Source organism: Aplysia californica, unplaced genomic scaffold (genome assembly GCF_000002075.1).
Source record: "Aplysia californica isolate F4 #8 unplaced genomic scaffold, AplCal3.0 scaffold00125, whole genome shotgun sequence".
NCBI lineage: Eukaryota > Metazoa > Mollusca > Gastropoda > Aplysiida > Aplysiidae > Aplysia > Aplysia californica.
The window spans coordinates 931332-947051 of NW_004797395.1; positions in this window are offsets into that span (position 1 = coordinate 931332).

Consider the following 15720-nt stretch of genomic DNA (forward strand, 5'->3'; position numbering starts at 1 on the left):
TCTGTACTGTTAAATTATACGTAAATTTGTACAAAAGTTGTCTTCTGTGTAAAGTGATATTAATTTGGCTACTTGTTTGGATGTGTTAAGGTGAGCGGGTATTTCTATAACTGTGCAATTCCCTACTTCTAGTTATATGTGCTCGGGCATACCAGCCTAACCTGAAATATTTTTTGGGTTTTATGGTTTTGAATATATTGGAAAGCTTACAGGAAGTCCAAGATTTTACTCCGTCATAACAGGCATATGTACAATAATTAACATGAACTGAAGTTGTCTAATTGAGTTGGATGGAATTATTGTTTGAATTAATGAACATATTCACCTTTTTATGTTTTTGAGTTAGGTCTAGTGATCACTTTAAAGGGAATCTTTCTTGCCACATGTTTTCACATTTGCAGTGCAGAGAGACCTTAAGTCTCTGTCTGCAGAATTTTTTGCAATTATTGTTTTGGGGGGATGTAGGGGGAAAAGTATTTCCATAGTTTTTTAGCCAAAATATTTTCTTCAAGTGGTTTTCTGAACAAATCTAAGCATGCCTCCAAGAGCTGATCACTGACGTCTGTGGTATAGTGACTTCGATACCCACATCTGTCTACTGAGATGCAGCCCATGCAGTCATGGATAGCCTTGACAGGCTTAGTCAAAGTTGTCCATTCCTTTGTGATGATCTATATTTTGTCAATGGGAGCATAAAATGATTGCATTTATTAAGAAGGTTGATCAAAAATGTAAATTCTTCTATTACCAAGCAGTTGTTCCTATTTGCTTTTGTTTGCTGTTTTGAACCTGACACTTACTCAACAACTGCAGAGATTTTTTTAACGAGATTTTTCTGATTTGGTTGTTTCTATAATTATCCTTTCATATTGAACTCTTAAATAATGTGTATGGTTTGATCTCTTTGTCATATATATGTCTTGTATTATGTAGGGGACCGAAAAGACTAGATCTTTTCCTTGTTGGTAAAGAATTCTCACCCCTATTTGATAGCTTCTGTCCTTAGTTTTGACTTCTTTCCATATGCAGCTGTTTTGTCATAGATTATATCCAGAGACCCTGATGTCCAGTTTCATGGCCAAAAGGCTTTTGTAACTTACACACAAAATCCTAACCATGTGAAAGGTTAACTAATTGATTGTAATTTCTACCCAGTCATACTTAATACTAATAGTCTTTAAAAGGTCCTATAGATGTTGTTCTTCTGATGTTTTGATTCTGCCTTACGAGTGATATTTGTCGAAAGGTTTCTGTCACAGTCACATTTATTTATTTGAATTTTAAGTCTTTCATTTTTTCTTACAACCAGATCAGCTATGTACATGTGCTTGATCTCCTTTATGGTATTAGAGCATTGATCTTTTCGTGTGGAAGAGGGGTCTGTGTATGACAATCTTTCATGGAAATCCATCAACTCAATACATTTTAAAGATTGTTTTGTTTTGAAATTATTTGTATTCTCAAAGTACACATGTTTGTTCAAAAGTGAAAACATTGCCTTTGTGTTGTTATTCTTATTTCTAGTTTTGGGGATTTTTTGTTTTGTTTTGTCTTTTGAAGAGATAACAATTGCTTGTTCCTTGCCCTTTTATTATTATCCTTCTTGTACTATATGAGTTAGATTACCATTATTTGTATTTAGCTGCGTTAAGTGCAGGAACGTAGACTCAACATGTGACAGTTTCGCCACATCATAGTGTTAAAGATGGACCCCCACCTGTAACTGATTGGCTTGCAGATGACATTAGGCTGTTAGGTGCAGAGTAGCAAAGGTATGTGAATGAATGTATGAAAGTACAAGGATTGATGACTAGAGTTCAAATCTGCAGATTTTACTGGGTCTATGTCAAAGGTACAAGCTGCTTGATCAACTCAGGAAGCTTTATCTGATTCAGTCTTACTATGTGGATGGTTTGTAGGAGCTCTTGTCTATCCTCTTTTTCTCTCCATCTTTTCTTTGAATGTTACACTCTGGTAACACCTTTAATTTGCGGCACTTACATGAGTTTTTGTTATTTCAAGTGCTGTAGAACTCTTATTAAAACGGAAACTAATTCTTTCTGCAATGCATGATGTAGTGTAGGAAACAGAAGGGAGCTCTTGTCGAGTCAAAACTTTTGTTACATTTCTTCTGTTATCTCCATTTATTCTTCTCTCTTTGGCAACATCTTCATGATCATGAGGCGAAGTGCTGCTTTACATATTAATATTAAAATGTCTTTTTATAAAATTATTTAGAGGTGCAAAATTTATTGAGATTAAACGGGTTGTTGAAGGGTGCCACTGGCAGATCCTACTTCTTTACTTTCCCTCTGTTGTTACTTTTCCAGGCACTAAATGACCTTTATTGTTTTGATGTGTTTCTCTTTACTTAAACGCAAACAGAGGTTTAAAAAGATGGGAAAAGTCACCACAAAACTTATAAACATAGTGTCCATTTGACGTGTCCCCTCAAAAACACACATATGCGCGAACATACAAAACATACACACTCACACACACTCACATACACACACACACGGGCGCACACACACACACACACACACTCACACACTCTTTTGCATGGGTATGTGCATATTGAGTATGTGCTCTCAAAAATACACACAAATTCCATGGTTTTTCTTGCTCTATATAGGTGCCAGTGTGTGTAAGGGTTGCCATTGATCCACTCACAATGAAAAAGTTATGTTTTGAGTCTTGTTGGGAAATGCTGACCATGTGCTATTTGTATATTGGTTTATAATATGTGTCATGACGCAGTGGAATCGGGTGCTCATCTATTTTTGGTCTTGTGAAGTTATTGGTATCATCTTAAAGGTTGTTCATTTGTCTTGCTTTCGATGAAAAAACTATCCTGTTATCTTGAACACAACTCAAAATATTTGCAACTGAATGAGGTAGGGGTCGCCTGATCTCAGAGGTAAAATTAGTGGAAAATGGGGCCGAAGTTTTGTTATTTCCTTAGCTTGAGAGTCCGTGGAAACAGAGAATGTACATTTTTCGTGCTTTTAGTCAAATGTTTTTCAGTACTAATATCCACACAGGAATGTGTTCTTTAATAGACATGAAACGTGTTGAGCCAGAAAACAAAAATTCGATAAAAATTACCAAACCTGTGGAAAAATATTAGTTTCTTCTGTTTCATTAATTTGACGAGTGCCTGATTTCACAATGCTGCCTCTCATATGACTATGAGTCATGGCCAGGATAAATGTCATTTAATTCTACAGTTTCTTTTCGTTCTGATGTTTCAACATTGAATTAGGAAGTAGATATTCAATACTGGTATTGTACTGGAAGTGTTAACCATAATAAATTGAGCACAATTATATTTAATAGTACTTGCAAGTGTTTCAGCTTTTTTTTTTCCCAGTTAAAGCCGCTCAGCCCACCAACATTCCACTAAATGAGTACATAGTAGTATTTATGCAGAGGCCAACCGCAGATGCCTGAAAATGTATGAATAAGAGAAGATTTATTGATATCTTTGAAATAACTTTTCTACAGAGTGTATTCTAGAAAATACAAATGTAGCAGTCTCTTTTTTCTGCAAGGTTATTGTTTAATATAATCAGGCAAAGTACTTTTAAATCTCTTAGTTTAAAAGCTCATTGTCTCAGGTTTCCTTTTCCAGATCATTGTCTCTTCTTTATTACTATGCAGTGCTATTTAATTCCATGTTTATTTACAGAATCTATTATTTGTCTTTATGTGCTTTCTTTCTAACCATGAAAAGTTTTGAAATCATTTTGTCTTTGAAAATTATATATGACATTGAAAAAAGAACACCAGTGACTTACAATGCTTGCATCACAAAACGTCCATTGCCTTTTATTTTGTCAATTCTCCTTCTGTCCGTGGGAAGCCACAATTCTTATTTGTCACCACTTAGAAACATCAGGCCAAAATTTATTCAAGTTACCTTACAATTTTACAGGGTGATTATGTCTTAATAAAGCCTTTCTTTCTCTCTGCCGTATGATGCATTTTTTTAAAAGTTAAATGAATGTGACTGTCACATGTAGGTACTTAGGGTAATTGCAGATGGGGGATTTATGCTGGGTCCACCTACTTCTGTGGTCTCACAAATATTACCAGATTGAAAAGCAGAGACTTCTGTTCTAAAGTAAACATGTAACTACTGTAAAAATATTTCACTTCATAATCTACTTATATTTTGTTTCAACAGAGGTATAGTTTATGAGACATTGTTTCCATACTAAATTCCCTTCCCCCTCCTGCAAAACCTTATGAATATATGTATCCCATTGGGTACTGTGAAAATTGTTGATGGCATTCTTATTAGAACATGATAGCAAAAGAAAATGGAGGATTTTTCAGTTTTCGCATATTATGATTTTATTAGGCTTGCCTATATTATATAACTCCTTGGGCTGGTTTTGTTGTAAATATAACCCATGCTTTTTTTAAAGGTGTTTGAGATAACTTGGGGCTTCTAGTAGTGGTGTTACTCCCCATTTAGGTATCCATCTCTTTATGTAAATCTGAATATCTCACAGTGTTTGTGTCCCTCAAATCACAAATGTGAGGAACATGTAATGAAACTGATGTTAAACATAGCTATTTAATGTTTTGTTTAGCAGTTTGGCTTGAACCCTGTGTACAGTGAAACCTAATCAAACCTTGGAGTCTACAGCTGCTAACCATCACTGGCAATCTTGAATATATAATTTTACTATAAGAAATAATAGCAACAACAAAAATGTGAAAATGCTGCTGGGCGTAGATTGTTGCTATTGCAAGAAAGATGAGTTTCTCTTAAATTTCGAGATAAACCTTTTCTTACGAGAGCAGTGAAATGCATTGTTTTGTTAATTTTTTATTCCTTTTTCTGATTTTGTACTAATTTGTACTTTTTTAGTGGAGAGTGTGTGAAGTAAACCAAGTAATTTATATGGAGGGTAAATTCAGATTTTATTTTTGATACTTTGGAGGTAATTCAAGTAACTTATTTTATGGTAACGCGGAATTCAGATTTTATTTCTGATGGTGTGTCGGTAATTCAAGTAACTTATTTCTGATGATGTGGAGTTAAGTAACTCATGCTATGACAACTCCGACTTCAGATTTTATTTCTAATGCTGATAGGTAGGTCAAGTAACATATTTTAATTATAGTGTCTTCAGATTTTATTGCTGAGGGTGGTTATTGGTAAATCAAGGAACTTATTTTTGTTAACATGGACTTAAGGTGTTATTTCTTATGGTAACGGGTTTATCAAGTGACTTTTCTTGTGTTGATACTGACGTCACCTGTTATTCTTGATGATGATGGATAAATGGAGTGACTTATCGTATTGATAACCCTTGCATCATATGTCTTCTCTAGCCTCTCCCTAATAAAGTTTCAGTGAATGTTTCTTTGTTGACTGGGCCACTTTTTGTCCTACCTCCTGCTCTTCTTCCCAAACCTTGTCGCCTCTTTGTCGTCATCATAAAATATAAGCTGTATTGTGGGGGGGTTTTGTCTTTTGTATGACTGGCCCACATTTGTACAGATATCTGATGATCTTGCCTGAATGTGTGTGTGTGTTTGTTTTGTGTGTATTTAGGGGGGGAGGGGAAGAAAAGTTGTTGGACCCCTTTTCATTGCGTGTGTTGACTTTGTGTTTCATATTTTCACTCTGTGTTAAGGTTTTCACAATGTGTTATGGTATTTCACTCATAATTTGTGCCATGGCAATTTTGTCTATTTTCATGCTGTGCTTTATGATGGCGGGGATTGCCAGGCACAGAGGGCAGCTCCGCATCTGTCAAAGTTTGTCCATATCTCTTCAAAGCTCTCCTTGCGTTTTCAGTTTAAAAGAATACAGATGAAAGGACATGTCGTTAGACTAATTAGTAAATGTACATACAAAGTCTCCTTCTGTTACAGTGGCTATCATATATATATCTTGTGGTGGATGCAAACATTAGTGGCTATAAAAAAACCCTGGAAATTTGTTGGATTAGTAATTGCAGGCATTACCCCCAAAGAGGCCATCGGTGTCAGTCCCAGTGATAAATTTAAAAAACTGTGATTGTCCCACCCTCGTAATGACCTGTGCCTACATTGTGTAAAATGGAGCATTGAATGTCAGTACTCACAGACTATTCTGTAATTCTAATTGTAAATATTTTGATTGGTTAATGCTCTTGTTTTTGACTTTGGAACTGTTATTTGGGGTAATTTTGGTCTGTCTTGGGGTTTTGTACTTCTTTTAAAAAGTGATGCCCTAAATTTTGTTGACGTTTATGTGTGATATTGGTATTTCCATTCAGGGGAAAGGATGCAATGATAAGATGTCACAATGTATATATGAGGCCAGATGTACATCATGCATACTTCTCTTGGAAAAATGAAGAAGGTGTCTTTTTTTAATTGAAAGAAGAGACTAGAGAGATGGCAAAGTTGTCTAAGACCTGGTTTTGGGTAGACCAGAAATAGGCCTATACCTGATGTTCTTGATACTGTCAACACGGTACACTTTTCTTTGGTTGACAATGAGTTGTTGACAATAATTTAAAACATGTTACAAGAGCTGGCTTAAAGTTACCCCAAATTGCTTAAGTTAACTGGAATGACTCTGTCCATTCAATTATTGGATTATAGACCTCAGTGTAATGATGTAATGTGGTACTAGTGTCAGATATCCAATATTTTCACAAGATGCACTTCATGAGTACAGTGTACTTGTGTAAGGTTTGCAGCATGTCTAAGATTTAATACTCTCACCTAGTCTTGTTCTTTTTATGCTTTTTATGATGTATTCTTACATTGTCCTCATCTGCATTTCATTGTTTCAGGTCATTGTGTAAACTAAAAGATAACGAACTTTAAAATAATTAGTATTAGAGAATGTTTGGCAGCTTAGTATGTGACACATAGTGTGTGAAGCGCCCACTTTGTTGTTCTTTTCAATATGAATTTTTTTGTTTAAGCCGTGAAACCATTGACCACCAGTACAATAGCATAGTTCATGTAATTTGTAATTGAAAAAGAAATCTTTTTATGCAAAGTAGAACTGGGGGCTCTCGTGGCCTAGAGGTTAAAGTGTTGGCCTCTCATTCAAAGGTCTCCTTTCACCTCATTTCCTGCTCTCTAGCAATGTTCTGTCGTCTGCTTTTGTCTCCTCTTTCTGCCCCCACCCCCTCAACTCCTTTACCCTTTCCTCTGGGCTCCTGATTCTTTCTGCAGCCTTTCTACTGCTACTCCTTCGCTTCTTCTTACTGCTGTCTTTCAGCCACACCCCTGATCTTCTGGTAGGAAAGATCTACATCTAGCCTTCTCAGACAAGGGCAAAAATTCTCGGAGGGCCCGTGTGCAAGTTGCGAACGTTAAAGATCCTTTGGTGGTCTAAAATCGATAAGAGTAGGCTTTGGCCGCCACCCGGGCAAAATTCAAAATTTCCTACCAACTGAAAATATTAGGTGTGTCCTGCGCGCTCATATGACTTTATGCAGTTGCGAGCACCATAAAACACTTTACAAAAAAAAAAAAAAGTACGACTGAGGATCTAATGCTATAGAATAATGATAGACTCTTTTTTAACAAAAAGTAATTTAACATTAAACACCACAGGATTTCATTCCCCGGGTGTGTGTGTGTGTATATAGGGGGGGGGGGGGGGGAGTGTTCCTTCTTTATTCTGTGCTTTGCAACTTCTCTTAACACGCTAAGAAATTTTCAGGAGATCTGGTTGGCCCGAAGAAATTTTCTAGCTCCGTGAAGTTTGTGTTATCCCGGTTTTGCTGTACATAGTTGTTGGAGTAGTATGAGTCGTTTTGGAGGTGGTTATCGGGACTGTTCTGTTTTTTAACAATCTTTTGTTTTGGAGCTTGATCTTTTTAGTTTCTCTACTGATAATCATTCTGTACTAAAATGAAAGATATTCAGGCCAAATTTGGTTAAGTTAGTTTGACATGATACTACTTCAAAAGGGATGTTGATTCCATCCTTCACACTTATGGTGTAGATGTGAGGAGAGACCAGAAATTTGCCTAGAAAACTACTTGTGCACTGTTCATAAAGGGGTACCATTTCCTACAATAAACGTTTGGGAGGATGTAGAAAAGCAACTGCCTGTGTGGTAATTTAAAAATATTTTCTAAAACTGTAAAAGGCTATTTTGATACTGGCCTCTTATTCTTGTGATCTGGGTTGGGGTTTTTTAAAATCACGGTTTTTGAAGTCCCACTGAGGCTGGTTCTACAGACATTTAAAAGTGTGATTTGTCCTTGTGCACGTTGAACTCTTTTGTACTCTTCACAAGCATGTTTTTCTCTCACATGTACGTATGTATATTTCATATGGTCATTTTTTTGCTGCAAACTGTTTGAAGTACATGTGTGTAGGAATAAAAAGGAATGCTATCTCCTGATGTAAACTGTACTCCTACTAGGACAGAATCATCCTTTGGTTCCAAGTGGATCCATTGTCTTTTTAATGTTATTCGGGTTTCAGTGGGATGTGCATTGGCAGCAGCCCTCTTGATAACACACTTATGTATTTTGAAATATGAAAATGTAATTTCTTGTGGTCTACTTGTGTGTTGTATTGTTGTTTCTTATGCAGCTTAGCAAGGACACCTTTGCACGGCCCACCGGTACAACTTTTTTGCATGTGTGTGTATTTGATTTTGTGAGGTTTATTTTGCAAGCCAGTGGCATGTACATTGCTTTGGGTCCACTAAAAATTGACTCTCCTTAGTAGTTGTTTCAGTTTATTGTGGTGGACCTGTTATCATAGTATAGCCAAGTTGTTGCAGGTGACTTTAACAGGGTCTAAACTATTTTAAGATTTCCATAATTGCTAGTTAATTTGATTATATTTTATAGCTTTTGGGATTTTCGGTTCCTATTTCATGACGTGAGATTAGTTCTTAGTTTGTACAAAATGTATTCATGAGTGTTTTTAATTTTTATACAACTTTTTGCTGACCCTGGTCAATGTTAGAATGATACTGTTCTCTCTCTTTACTTTAAAAAGTTTCATATTGCTGTTTCTTTGCTCCTATCTTGTGACCTGGAGACTTCAACATTTGCTTGTCTAAGTTGTTTTTTATGGTTCATTTGTTGTTGTTTTTTCTCTTACTCTTTGTTCTTGTGGGCTGCAACTATAAGTGCATTTATCGTCATGCAATACAGTGTGTGAAAGGCTAGTTACTGCTCTGTGTGGGCTGAATTGTAAATGATGTCACATTGTAATAATGGCATCCAAATCATTCTGTTTGCAATGTTTGGTAAAAGTACTGTATCTAGTTTCTGGTCTACTGAATTGACACATTGTGGGAATGTGCAAGGGAACATGATGTTTAGCTTGCAGTACATGAGGAGGTTGGATGGTCCCAAAGTCTAACGTGCACCACTGTGTCCTTGTGTTTTCATACTTTTGGGGGAGAGATTGTTATTGTTTTGTCTCTAAAACAATTACGAATTCCTCCCAATCCCTCCTAAAATGATTTTAATTCTGGAACATTTGAAATTAATACACATATTATGTTTGTTACATACCTTGTTTAGTTACGGTTCTGTTTTGCTTTTGATTTACCAAGTACTGTCTTGTGAAATCTGCAGAATAGTCATATGATAAGTATGTACAGATCTAGCACTTTCTTACATTTTCTCACACTCAGTAGAAAGATTTATTTATTTGGACAGTGTTCACTTCATTGTGATTTTAGATACAATGTCTTACATTATGAAAAGCTACTGTGTGTTCAAAGTTGACCTGCAATAGGGATACCCACTGAAATGTTCAAATCAATTTTGACCTCAGAAGGCAGTTTGTTAGTATTAATAGAAGTCTGTGCTTCAGTTTGCTCAAGAAAGGCAAAGCTTCCAAAGTTCCACAAATCATCAATATCGGTTGAAGTAATACATGTTTATTCATTTGTGTTTAGTACAATATGATTTGACTTACCACTGTCTAACAGAAGGACAGATACGTGCAAGTACACCCACCCCCATACACCCATACACATTAATCAATACTCAAACACACAGATCTACACCCACACACATGCACCCACACACATTGATCTATACCCCCACACACATTGATCTATACCCCCACACATACACTCACACACATTGATCTACACTCACACACATACTCTCACACACATTGATTCACACACGCTGATCTACACCCACGCACATAAACTCACACACATATAAAATACACTCACACACATTAATCTACACCCACACATGTACACTCACACACATTAATCTACACCCACACATGTACACTCACACACATTAATCTACACCCACATATAAAATACACTCACTCACATTATTCAACACCCACATATAAAATACTCTAACACACATTATTCTACATCCACACATATACACTCACACACATTAATCGACACACACAATATACACTCACACACATTAATCTACACCCACACACAAAATACACTCACACACATTGATCTACACCCACACATATACACACACACATTAATCTACACCCACACATACACTTTCACACATTAATCTACTCTCACACATATACACTCACACACATTAATCTAGTCCCACACGTATACACTCACACACATTAATCTACACCCACACAAAATACACTCACACACATTAATCTCCACCCTCACATATACACTGGTGGCGTTGGTAGCCCAGTGGTTAGGCTACCGGACTCGTAATCGTGAGGTTGCGGGTCCGAGGGTTCGAGCCTCAGCTAATAGTGTTGATTGGGGCGTTAAACCCATACCATTTCATTTTTTTTACATATACACTCACACATTAATCTCCACCCACACATATACACTCAAAAACGTTAATCAACATCCACACGTACCTGAACTGGTCAAAGACTGTATGCACTTTTCTGTCTTCGTCAATGGTTTCATTTATTTTTCATTGCATTTGGTTAAAGTGAAATGCAAGAAACATAGATCTGCCTTCTGTGAGAGTATTTTTAAAAATTACTTTTTCTCTTTGTTGAGTAGCACAGATGTAGTATAATTGCATCATTAACCCTATCCGTACACCCTGGGGTCATTTTGTACCCCCGAGGTTGTATTTTTCACATTTTTAGAATACTTGTAGTGCGAAGATCTCTTTGAAACTTTCAGTATTTCTCAAAAAATAATTTTTACAGACTTCTATGCAAAACGTACGGATCAGTAATGAGTAAATTTCCTCTTTGGAAAGTGGTGGCACAGAGTTCCCCACATTGTATGGATACAATAGTAAAACACGACGTATGGATAGAGTTAAAGTAACCCTTTTGGTAAAAGTCAATGTTTGCCTTTGAAGGTTAAAAAGAGTTCAAGTCTTTTAGATTTGATTTCAGTTCTGATTTATGAGGTTTTTTTCTCTATCCTATGCTCTCCTTATGGCTGCAGCCTAGAAGATCCGCTGAACTGCTGACTGACAGAAATACTACATACACCCTTTGTATATTTGTTTTTTGGGGTTGGGGGTTTTTTTTTCAGAAAGAACTGTTGCTTTTGTCTTTGGCCCATGTCTCACCAGTATACCCATTAAAAAAAACATTTTTTTCTTGTTTGTCTGATCTGCATGCAGCTTTTGGTTGCATTACTGCCTTTCAGAGTTTCCTCTTTTCATATTTAATCATAATTTTATGTCAGAAAAACTAAACAGACGCCGAGAGAAAATTGTGACCAGATATGGCCCACTGGCACCGTCATTTTGTGAGGTGGCGGTCAGTGTTTCATGGATTGTGTACCATGAAAGTCACTTTCAATGAAAGGGCAAGCTTTGGTGAATGACACGTGGGAATTGAGGCCAGCATGATCTCATTTGTGTCCCTTTTTTTTATATTATAAATAAGGAAATGCTTTGGTCAGTCAGTGATGTGATAGAATATATTTTTTTCTCAAAATGAACTGTATCCTTCGGTATTTAGTAGTATGATAAAATCGCGTTTTGGTCAGTAATGTAACAGCCAGTCTCTTTATTTAGTGTGCTGAAAAATTGAGTTGTGTTCCTTGGTTGGGAAGATATGTTATCAAGAATCTCCATCTTCCTACTGAAATTTAGTATCACATATAGCCTGAGTTGGCCCTGACAGACAGGATCAAAGTGACCTCTCCCCTAAATGAAATAAATTGTATTGATGAGAGCATAAAACATCTGCAAGGTTTACATGAAGGATTTTGGGTCCAATCCCTCTTGTTCACTCAACCTTTGTCTTGAAGAGAGTGTGTAGTGGTAGATCTAGGTTTATTGGTCAGGCTGTTTTTTTAAATGACGGTGCGGGATCATTCCTCCTGATCAAACCTATTTGTCCTGTTCAGGACATGTTGGGCTCTTCCAGGGGCTCCACATCATGCATGGATAAACCTAAATTTGCTCAAACATGACTTGATTTGAAAAATTATCATGTATCTACTTTTTTTTCTTGTTTATTACATTTTCAAAAATTGTCAATGAATTGATTTTTTAACCATTTTTTTTTTTTCATACTTAAACCAATATCATATTCTGTTAGTACTCGTATTTACTGCTTTGAAGATTTTTCACTTCACTAGGTATAATTCCAGATGCACATTGTATCCTGCCTACGCTCCCGACACTAGTAAGAAAGCTCCATGTATTAGTATACCAACACTTGCATGCTTTTTTATTTATATGCAAACTGGCATATTTGGTCCTTGTATCCTAATTATAGCTATTTAGAAAGAAATCCTCCCTGATTCGTTTTGCTGGCCATATAGAACATATTGTTTGTCCCTTCTCCGTTCTATCCTGTTATTACTATTATTAGGGCTTTGTTTTCAAAGTTGTTTATTTTGTTGTAGTATCAAAACGAAATGAACAGGGGGGGGGGGGGGGGGGGGGGCATGAATTGAAGTGTTCATGGCTCTGAATGTGTTAAAAGAAAGCCACAGGAATTATTGGGCTCACAAGTTTTGCTTAAAAAATAAATTTTTTTTTTAGAGTCAAAAATAAATTTTCCGGGGGGGGGGGGGGGGGTACCTAATGTCTTAATTTTTGTAAGATTTAATTTTAATATATTATTATATACCATGGTCTTTTTGACCATCGTAATTTTTTTCCCCTATGAGAATAAGGAGACTGCAGAAGGTGTTCTTTTCAGATTTGAGTTGAAGATGTATCTACAAAAGTGAATTTATAAAATGGCTTCACTGGGGTCTTTGGTTTGAAGTTGTTTTCTTTTTGTGTTGTTTAATTTCTTTGTGAATAGCATCTAAAACTGATGGTTCTGTGATTTTCCTTCCATCCCAGAGTTGTTGTTTAACTTGAAACCTGTGTATGTTTGGGTGTTGTTGTTGTTGGGTTTTTTTGGGGGAGGTTGCTCTTGTTTTTTATTTTTATTCTTTTTTTTACAATGATGGGTGTGGTGTGGTGGTGTATATCTGTTTGATTGAATACACTTCAGAAGAGTATTTTTCTATTCCCCTCAATGTTCAGATACAATTGTAATTCATGTATGTATAATATTTGAAAATTGCATGAAATATCATATATTATGCATGTACATAATGATATTAGAATGCCTTTTTTTTTTTTAGAACTTTGCTACTTTAGACCTTTGACTTGAACCGAGCAATATTAATTAGACTTCAGACTGTATAGAAATCTCTGTAGCCATTAGTCCACTTGCTTGTGTCTGTCCAAAAATCCTGTGTTTCCTATATATACCTGTATATTGTTACTTACACGCCTTTATACTTTTTCACGAATAATGCATCCATTGAGATTTATTCAGATTGGTTGACTTTTCTCTTTTTGGTTTGGTTTTTTTGTTTAATTGGCGAGGTGCATTTATTGGTATGAATGATACTGCAGCCTCACAGGTTTATTTTATTTAATTTTTTTTTTTTCAGTTCTACGTTGAATTTTTTAATTCATTCAAGGGAGCAAATATTAAAATTGTATGTCTACCAGATACTGTTTGTGATTTCTTTCCAACATTTCTGGTGGGTGGTTTGCAGAGCAGATGCTCTGGTGTGGTTTGCTCCATCTTTCCAATTAAACATCTATCGTCCTTTTCTCTCCTCCTCCTTTTTTTGTGTTTGTTACTACTCTCTTGTAACAACTCTAATCTTTGGCACTTATATGACCGTACTGTGTTACAAGTGCCGTAAAACTTATTTGACCTTATTGTGTTGCAAGTGCCTTAAAACTCATATGACCTTATTGTGTTGCGAGTGCCGTAATACTCGCAGGCCTACTACTAATACTAAAACTAATATTTGTGTCAACTGCGTCAATGTCGACAGTGTGACTGCCCATGCCCTCCCAGTCAGTGGAAAGTGATAGGAGTGTGTGTACTAGTGTACTACTTTATACTACTTGTGGGGCGTCTGGCGGTCAAGGAAAATCGTACCTTGCGGTTTTTGGGAGCGGATTTTTTAAGAAATGGGGGGGGGGGGGGAGTGGTTAAGAGAAGGGTAAGAATGCGCAGCGGGAAAAAGTTTTCCACGGGAGACGGGCGCTCCGTTCTGTGAAACTTTTATCGGCGCAGACGGAATGATGTCGTGGAAGCTTTGAAAAGGTCAACAACCGTGATAAGAAGAGCTCTCTGCAATCTTGCAGTTAAGTAGTAGATTCACCTAGACCTACTGTGGAGAATAGTGAAGAAATGTGTAGATGGTAGATCATGCTTTCCGAACTCTTTGGTCTGACGTGCTACATTTCGAGGAAGTTTTTTTTTTTGAGAGGGGGGGGGTGGGGGAGAGGGATGGTAGTAAATCTGTACATAATACATGTATATAATGTTACTTGAGTATCGATAGAGTAGTTTGCATTGTGATTGATCGAACTCTTTGCCGTTGGGAGGAAATGCTATAAGAAGACGCGAGTTTAACTCTTTTATTGCTGAGACAAAATCCTTCGGTAAAAGGACGAGACGCTCTCGTTAAAAAAAGCAAAATTAGACTTGTCGAACTGAAGTTTACGCTATCTTCCCTCCTCAATCATCACCATTGAGTTACCCGTACAGTTTTGGTCAAAGATTTTTTTAAAAACAACCTCGTCCAACCTATAACATGACAAGTGACATGTTGCATTATTTCGTACAGCAGTGAAGATGTTGATGTAAGTTCTCGAGCGTGTGAGTAGCTGGAAGGCGCCACTGGTAAAGGCCCTACTTCTTTTCCTTCCGTTTGTTGTTTCTATTTGCCATGCTTCTTTTCTGCACTCTATGACCATGGTTGTGTCGATGTGCTTATTATATTCACCGAAACATTGGAAGTCTACACTCTGGCGAGCATTTCCTTTTTACTGCTCGGGTGCTGTATTCCCACTACTCATCCCCAGGTGACCCTTCTTGGCAGCCTGCCTCTCAAACTCTGAATAATGTGACGACCTTTTACGAGAACATTATAAGCAGGCCTACGGTAAGAACGTCAGAGGGACCCACAGAATGGTTTGAGATAACACCCGGAGTAAGACAAGGTTGTGTCCTATCACCACTACTATTGATCATATATTTGGATAAAATTACAAAAGAGGCCAACACAGACGACCTAAATGAATTCGCTGACGACCAAAGCCTGGGACACAAAGGTATACAAAGTCTTCAACACCACACCACCGGATTAAACGAAGAATGTAACAACTACGACATGAAGATCAACAAAACAGAGACAATAAAAGTAAGCAGAAATCCAGGATGCACATCAACAACAACAGTATCCAGACAGGTCCAAGAATTTAAGTACCTCGGAAGTATATTCACAGAGGATGGGCGACT